At 38.6% G+C, this 9,598-nt stretch overlaps 1 pseudogene; it reads right to left on the reverse strand.

Moving 5' to 3' along the window:
- Positions 1–3,449: 3,449 nt before the first annotated feature.
- Positions 3,450–3,538, reverse strand: LOC127220515 (uncharacterized; annotated as a pseudogene).
- Positions 3,539–9,598: the final 6,060 nt, after the last annotated feature.

The following is a 9,598-nucleotide window of genomic DNA, read 5'->3' on the forward strand; positions in this document are numbered from 1 at the left end:
TTTTTTTTTTTTTTTTTTTTTTTTTTTTTTGGCAAGAAGAGGGAAATGTCAAAATGACATAGTCAAGGCTTCCTGCCCTGCACTCCACCAGCCATTTTGTGTTCTCACAGCAACCTGCATCAGGCATAATAGTAAGCAATGACTTTGGCACAGAAGGCTTTTTTTTTTTTTTTCTTTCTGTGTTCCTAAGAAGTATCACAGGCAGAAAAATGGTGGTTTGTTTTGATCTCCTAAGGATGGGCACTAACTCCTGAGCCATTACTCATAAAAAAAAAAGAAGCACAAAATTGGAATTGGGAACCTTCGAAGACCATGCCAGCTGTGACTTCACAATTTCAAATCTTCTGAGCGTGGGCACCCTAACTGCTTCCTCATTGAGTTCACAAGCTGGTTTTAATCATGCAGCCAGCGCCCTCCTTCATGGTCTGCTGCCACCCCCACGCTCCCGCTTCCCAGTCCTTTTCTACTTCTGTGGCAATGCTTGCCAGCAAGAATCCCACCAGCTTGCTTCTGTGTTCATGTTCTCTGCCCCTACACATCTCAGAGGCAGATGTTTGTCTGACATAATACCATTCAGTTGAACACATACTGTTTCAGACTTGTTAATGTATGAGAAACACATGGAGCTCAATACATTTGCCAGACAAAATATTGATTTCTTCATCGTGTGTGTGTATGTGTGTGTGTGTGTGTGTGTGTGTGTGTGGTGTTAGCTATTAACCTACCTGAATTTGATGAACTCACATGATAGCTCTAGTTTCTTACAACAATGTTACAAGCATTTTACTCCTCACTCACAAGCGTCTCAGAGGCCATGGCTAAATCTGTGTAATCATGAATGACTGACATGTGATGGGAAGAGGCCTCTTCCAGAATTCAGATACTCAGATGAAAGTGGTGCCTCTGTATCATCTCTGTCTACAAGACTCATGAATCTTGGTCACTGTTGGGTACTCATTATAAGTTTGCTGTATCCCACCAAGTTGAGAATGCATAATGACATAATGCCTCTGCCTCTGTATGAGTCTTTTTTTGTGTGTGGGGGGGTGTCTGTGGAAAAAGAAACGCCGAAGGATGTGATGATAATTCAGACAGCCAATTGTCTAAATGGCCAGCTTAATCTAAAATTGATTGTAAAACCTTACACATACTATTAATGCTTTTCCTAAGAGCTAACTCATTTCCTAGGTGTTGTGCTTGTATTCCATAAGGTAAACTGTGCTTTTCCAGTACTCTAGCATCTCTGTTCTCTCCTAATTCATGTGATCTAATTTCCAGATAAAACTAATACCATACCAATTAAAAGGAAAACACAAATTAAAATCCACAATACTCTACCAAATATATGATTACAGCATATTATTTATAATGCCATGTGGCTTACAAAGCACTAGTGTACACTGCCATGCTCAGAGCTGTTTGCCGTCTTTGGAGTAGGCTAATATTCACATTTTACAGCTGACAAAGCAAAGCAAATGAAATTAAGAAAAGTATCCAACCTTGTATCATAGTGTTCTATAAAACTGAATTAATTAGCAGTAGCCAACCATTTTTAACCTGTAACTTCACAGGGCTCAAGTTGGTAAGTGATAGCCAGAACCCAGTTCTGAGTTTCTTCATCGCACACCTGTATGCTTATATTCTTAGTAAATTTAATTTTTTAATGCTGCAATAAAAATAAGAGTTAGATGAGTACTATAAAGCACTTAAAATAATATTGCTGGCAAGTTTTGACTTCAAATGAACTTCCAAATGAACTGGGTTATAGAGCTGTGAGTTAAGCCTTCCATGTTCACAAGGTAAGTAGTAACAGCAAAGGATATAAAACAAAAATATAGCAGTATATAAGCTTCATAAAGCAGCCAAAATTCTGAGTTCAAGTAGGATGGAAGCAGCAAATTTCACAACTGGCTCTCTCATAGAAATGTCACCTACATAATGGGATTTGGGACCCTAGAACTACAAGTGGAATCTTTGCATTGTCTGAAGACGAAGCATAGTTAGGGAGTTCATTAGTTGTTTTTATGTTGGTCTTCTAGTATCTGCAATTTGCAGCTTTAGTAGTAAAAAGCAGTAAACTGAAAGTTAGTTTTATTTCAATTCCTGAGATGTGCCATTGCTTTATGATTGTACTACTGTAGTTTTTGGTTATTGTAATTCACTTATCAACTTAGAAAGTAGGTAACACACACAGGAAGGATGTATAAAATTCATAAATGAGAGGCATAAATATGGTAATACACATGCAGTATGCTACCAGCACAGCCTGGCTACAATGAAATGATTGAGATTCAACTCAAAATATATCACAACTGTTTCCGGAAGAAAAAACAGAATCTCTTCTATGACACTGCACAGTAACAGTTTTAAGTCTAATGCTAAACATTAGAAAAGATGATGTCATTTCACATCCCTGAGACAGAAACAACCATTAAGCAATTTAAGTTAAATTTAATAATGAACAAACAGAGAGGTGTTTAAGGGAATCCTCTATTATTTTTGAATGATCACTGCTACTTTTAAAATTGAAGAAAACAGCCTGTCTAGCTTCATTCTCATTTTTGCAAAGAAAGCACAGCTCACCATTAGACAAAAGCAAAGGGATGTCACTTTATCCTCAGGTGTGAGGTCTTATCTGTCAGCTCCCTGCATTAACAGTTTCTGTCATCAAAACTTGTTCCATCTGAGCAGGTAGTAATAACCCAAATTGAGTAGTTAGGACCTATTTTTTTCTCTTTGCCCTTCAGACACAGGGAGAAAGACATTTCTGTGTGTCACAGAGTTAGAGCAAGAGATCTGATGCATGTCATTACATAACACCACAGGGCTAGATTAAATATTAGCATCCCTCCTAAGAATGAACAGCTAAGCTTTGAAGAAAGAACAAAGAAAAGCCTTTAAGGTCAAAACAAATTTAAAAATAAGAGCTCTGGGAAGTAAAAAGGCAATGAAAGAAATAGTTGAAATGTCATATCTGATAGTCTCAAGAGACCTTGAACTTTGGCTTCAGTTCTGAATAGGGTCTGGGGTACTTGCAAACCACCATAGCCTGGAAGGCTATTGTAACAAAAAGGATAAACTAAGAGATGGCCATAAAGATACTGTATAGACATAGACAAATTTATTCCCCACTTTAGTTACCCATGGATGAAAAGGAGGGAATGCAATCCTGATCGTTCAGGGCCAGAAAAATCAAGTTGCTCAGAGAGTTTATGTGAACTTGTCTCCTGAAGTATCATCGATTTTGCATCCCTGAAGATCGCAAATCAATTTCATTTTTGATTAAACAACACACACAAGGAATAAAAGAACACAAAACGCTAGTGAACTGGTTGATGATTTTTCATGTACTGAACAAAACGAAAAGAGAGTACTGGCAGCAAGCTGGCCTTTGGGGGTAACTCCTCACCTCTGTATCCCTCAAAGGGTTGTCATTATCTGTCAAAGAAAAAAGTTTGTGACTTTACTTTTTTCCCCTTTTCCTCATGCAGGGGCCATGCTAACCTTCTTTGCATCATTCCAATTTTAGTATATTGCCCTTTTTTTATTTTATATACCTTGGCAATCTCATAATACATACAATGTATTTAGGTAATATCACCCCTTCCAACTCTTCCCAGATCCTCATGTACCACCACCTCCTCCTCCACTTCCTCTTCTTTCTCCTCCTTTTCTTTCATTTTTCTCCCTTCTTCTATAGTCTGCTTTACATCAATTAGTACCACCCACATGTGTATGAGTCTATATGTGTATGTCTTGATACTGGAGTATAGACAACCTACCACCAGCCACGCCCATAAGAATAACTGATCCTCCCCTTCCTTTGCAGCCCTTACCTTCCCAAAGCTTCTCAATTAGGGTTGGAACCTAAGGATCAGCCCTGCAATCTATGATAGTGTATTAACTGGGTTGATATAGCAGGCAACCATGGCTGCTATGAGTTCTTTAGCACAATGGACCCATCGTGTCCAGAAGGCATGTCTACTTCTGGAATGTGTTATTAATGAAAGTGCACAGTATAAACTTTTTTGAACCAGGTTTTTTCCTCTATATTTTCTTCACTCCGTTTATCCAAGTGGCTCATATCTATTCTCATTGTGATATAGTTTGCAACCGAGTAAACATATCATAAAATTTTTGGCCATTTGTACTATCATTTGGGTTCATTTCTGGTATTGATCATATGTCTATGCTTTGAATAGTGCATTCATGCTTATCTCTTATACTCATGAAAGGGACTGATGGATCATGGGAAACACAAACGATTTTGTAAGTTAGTGCTCATACCAATGTATGAGCCCTCTCAGTCAGCAAGGTATAGAGGTTCTCCTCGTTCTATAGCCTAGCTAAAGCCAAGTGCTTTTCGCCTGTTCTGTGTTAGTTGTTTGGATAAATAGCTGATATTTTCGATTTGAACTAATCCTGCTTGATAGTAGATCCAGATATCTGGAAGAAGGAAATCAGATACTTCCTGAAGAAACATGGCTATCAACTCAACCAGAAGAAACCAAAAGGAATTATTTTTGTGCCTGAATATTGTCAGATATATTATAAGCAGTGATGGGTTACTAAATAGGAAACTTTGAGATGTGGAAACTAACCTTGATTGTGGCATTTGCTAATTTCCATAGTCTTTACATCATGAATACTACTGCTTGCCAAGAGGACTTTTCTGAACACAGATGTGAGAAGAGCTGTAAGCTCTGGGGAACCCTGTGATGTGGCTCCAGATCACATGTGACAATGCTAATATTCAATAGTTTGTCCTGAGAAAAGCTACCCTCATAGTAGTGTGACAAACTTCACCATCAACGGACTGGAATTGGAGATATTCAGGAACTATAAAAGCATAGTTTTGGTCATGTCTGAGAAAGTGTTTTCCCGAGATAAAGAACATGAAGAACAGCTGTAAGGGAAACAGTATGAATGCACATGGCCCCTTCCAATAGGCTGCATCTGATAGAATAAAAGTGCAAAAGAGAGAGCAAGATCCATTCTTCCTGAGCAAGTGAATCCATCACTTAAGTACCTGAGACTCTGGTGTCTTCAGACCTTTAATGTAAATTCACACCAGCAACTCCAAGGAAGCTGCCAGGCCTTCAGCCTCATACTGGTAGGGCATCATGGTATGATCTAGGGCTTCTAGCTTCTTGAACTTAATAGTAACTGGGCAGGTCTCTGAAGTGCCAAACATGTTAGCAGCCATTGTTACACTAACCAATCTCCTACTTCATAAACAAGTGCAATGAATCTGTGTGTGCATGTGTGTGCATGTGTATGCACGTGTGCGTGTGTTCTGTTCCTCTAGAGAACCTCTGATCAGGTAGAATCCTTCCCCTGGAGACGGGGGACTAGCTACCAGTCCAATCAGACACAGTTACAAAAGAGCAGCCATAAAGACAAAGTGCAATGACCCGCCATAACCCAAACTACATTTTCTCATTGCAACTCAATAAAGATAGGAACCAGTAACAACAGGAAGAATCAAAATCACAGCCATTTGAAATTGTGAAGTGATAGCATTTCCCCTTAATGGTTGCTTCTGCTCTGCCAGCACAAAGTTTACTAAATATCAGATTGAACAAAGTGGAATACGCTACCGGCTACCGTGTATGTAATTGACTCTTTGTGGGAAATGTTGGAGACAAAAGTAGCCTTATGTGTGCTAGATACTTACCACTGAGCTACACCATCCCCCTCATCCAGGATTATAAGATTTTGACCTCTTGGTGGCTTTGTTATGACTGTACTGATATGCCTATATGTTTTGAATGATGATTCGTACATATAACACAAATGCTTTTCAAAACAAAATGTAAATTATTATTTATAGCTGGAAGTCTTGGTTTTAGAAAGGTAAGAACAAAGTATATAACATTGGATAAAAGAAGCTATTTTCCTACGAGAGATTCTACCACAATTATTTTGCTAATGGACATAGTATCAAACTGCCCTCTGAGTGCTTATCTTTTTTATACACATAAACTATTGTATCTCTCAACACTTATCAAACAAGCTTCTTTATGGTATAATGATGATTAATACAGAGACTCACATCTGGCCAAAGTACAGAGAATAATAGACTACGGAAGTGTTTGGCCTAAAGTAGGATGTCATCACCTCTCCTTCTCCCAGGGCTCAGGGATCATCACTGTAGAGAGTAGAAAGACTGTAAGAGCTCAGGGTTGTAGGAGGCAATGTGAAACAAAGTTTTGGGGATGCAACAGAGCCATATAAGAACTCACAATAGCTGTGGCTGCATGTACAAGATCTGAGCAAGACAGCCATATTTCCAACATGGATTGGGGGTATGGGAGCACAATGTAATCCCACCCTTAGTTATTGAGCTGTTGGCAGTTGATAGTTGCTCAGGGAAGAAAAGTTGATTTTCTTTAAGGGAATGACCACTGATAGACTTGCCCATCTTTTAGCAAATAGCTTTAAACCATTAAACCCCATATACTAATAGCACTAAATGACCTGACTCAGTGGGTTAAAAAGAGAGTGCATGAATTGGAAGGAAGAAAGTGATCAGGGAGTATAGGAAGAATTGGAAGAGAGTGGGGTATAGATTTATTATAATACATGCTATATGAATTTCTCAAACACTAGAAAAAGGAACTTTCCCTTTCTCCGCATTTCCCATTTTGCTATTTTGCTATAATTTCCCCATGATGTTAATAAAGGTAATTCTATTTTCTCAGATGCACCCAACAAATCGTTTTGGTACTTCCTTGAAAGATTAAACTCTACAGTAAATTTTACAGTCCTTACCTAATCACAGGAAAGATGAAGTTACAACTTCCCTAAACACTAAACACGTCATCTTTTTTAGTTCAAATATTTCAGTTGTCACACTCCTCAAGGTTCATCATTTTCATTCTTTTGTTCATTCAATACATATTTAAATAATATGAACGTTGTGCTCAGGACACATGGCCATTAAAGATACAATAAGAAATATAGGGACTGGAAAGATGGCTAAGTCATTTTAGAGCCCTGGCTGCCTTTCTAGAGAACCTGGATTTGATTCTCAGCACTTAACATGGTGGCTCACAACTGTCTGTAATTTGAGTCCCAGCCATGGGCTCCACTGTCCTCTTCTACACTCATTGGGCACTGCATAAAAATTGTGCACATACTAAAATAACTAACAAACAATGGAATAAATAATAAATAAATATTCTTTCAAAAAAGCAAGACACATAATTCCAACTATCAGTTTAATTTGTAGCAAGAAAACACATACATTCATACATAATGTGTCAATTAAATATTTATCTAATTAACTAAACATACTACATATTCCACAAATTCCTTTCTTTTCATGAAATGATGCAATAGAGAAAAACAGTACATGCATTCTATTAAAATTGGTCCTACATCTGTATTTGCACAGAATTCAGCGGTGTCTTCATATAAAATAACTGATCCTTGTAACTTAGCCTAGAATAAAGCTGAAACCTGTGCTGGCTTTGAACAAGTGGAGAAAATGTTTTCTTTATAGAACATACATTACAACAGCTTTTTTGAAATATGATCAGCTAACTTTATAACTAAAAATGAAGTGCCCAGAAAAACAAATGATCCATTCTACTCAGAAATGTACTGTGCCTTTGTGACAGTTGTTAGATGGTGGTATAATCCCTCTAGCAAAAACACCAAAGAGTTGCTCTCCCCCCCCACACATACAAAAGGAAAAAAATCAATTTGCACATAGTGTCTAGTCGACTATGACCCATTTGTGTAGTGTAATTCCCAAGATATTCAGCTCACAAATGGGACCACTTGCTGGATCTGCTGGTTGGAGCCAGTCTTTTAAAAGTTGAAGGAGGGAGGCCTCTGGGGGTTTATGTAAAAGAGAGAGACAGAATCCAATCCTTCATAGCTTGCTGGCAGCCTGCCAAGGTGTGTTAGAAGAATTCCAAAACACAGATCCTGGAATGCAAACCCATCTGGGGAGCTGGTCCGTGACAGAGAAGAAATCTTGGGGAGCTGCTGCTGCCACTGGGTACACTGCTCACGCTCATGCTGACACTGAACCACCCAGCAGGGAGCAGTTACTGCATCGTCGTCATTTTTGACTTCAAGACATCCTTGTTTCAGACACTGGGAGGGAGGGACAGGGATGAAAAATGGTTTGTCTCTTGCCTAGAAACATAAGCAAATGATTTATCTTAATTATTTTTAGATTGCAATATGTTGCCTCATATGTCAAATGTACATTAAAGAGCAATTAGCTGAAATGTCAGCATTAAACGATTCACTACTTAGCATTTCAAAAGCTGAAGCAAAAAATTGATGAAAGCAAGAATCAGCGTACACCAGTATGAAAGGATGAAAAGTTTAATAACTGTAGATACTTGTTTCTGATCTGAATTTGGAATGAAGATGTCTCAAACGATGCCCAAAAACAAAGCATGAGTGTGTGTGAGTGTGTGTGCATGTGCATACACTCTCTTACATGCAACTGTGGGCCTATACTCACACACAAACAGTACAATCCACTGTAGTCCCCAAATAAAGGCATATAAGCCAAATTTGGCCCACCACCTGTTTTTATACAGAAGTTCTATGGATACACAGCTATGTCCATTCTTTTGTGGATTGTCAATGTGTTCAGGCTATTATGATAGAGTTGAATAGTTGTCACAGAATCCACATGTTCTGCATACCATAAAACATTTTTTCCTTTTCATAGAAAACTGTAGAGTGTGGTGAGTTTGTTTATAAAACGAATCTTGGAAAAGTGCTTACCATTCTACCAGGTAGACTCTTGATAGAAATGCAAGTGCTGGACAGAAGGAGAGCTGCTCAGAGAGCCCGCAACAGACCAGAGACTAGTGGTGAGACTGTTGAAGACGGAGCTAAAGACTGTGAGAAGATTGTTAGGAATGGTTTCCAACTCTCACAGAGTCCAAATGTGTTCATATAAATCATGCTAGACTATACCATGAATCCAGCTGGGCGTTGGTCGCACACACTTTTCATCCCAACACTCGGGAGGCAGAGACAGGATCTATGAGTTCCAGGTCAGCCTGGTCTACAGCACTGGGTGAACTATTAGAAGAGTCTTGTAGGGGAAGGGAGTGGGGAGTGGAAATTCCACTAAATAACAATAGGTAGCCTTTCAGAAGAAAAGATTAATTATCTTGATGGAAAGAAGCACGAAGTACCATAAAAAAAACCAATTTTTTTTCAATGAAGTAAATAGCTATTGAATAATTGTGAGACACTAATACACATTTCACTTAATCCTTGGAAATAAGAGAGAAAGGGGAAATACTGAAAAATGAGCAAATGATGACCTAAATAATTGCATGTGTAACAAAATGTAAAGACACAGGTTGCAAAGGTCAATGAACACCAAGTCCAAGAGACAGAATATATTAAGGTTAATTGTAATTGCTGTCTTAGTTAGGGTTGCTATTGCTGTAAAGACACACCATGACCATGCAACTCTTACAAAGAAAACATTTAATTGGGACAGCTTATAGCTTCAGAGGTTCAGTCCATTATGATCACGGAGGGGAGCATGTCAGCATGCAGGCAGACATGGTGCTGGAGCTGAGAGGCCTACATCTTGACTCAGAAGCAG

The sequence above is a fragment of the Phodopus roborovskii genome, unplaced genomic scaffold, assembly GCF_943737965.1.
Source record: "Phodopus roborovskii unplaced genomic scaffold, PHOROB, whole genome shotgun sequence".
Classification (NCBI taxonomy): Eukaryota; Metazoa; Chordata; class Mammalia; order Rodentia; family Cricetidae; genus Phodopus; species Phodopus roborovskii.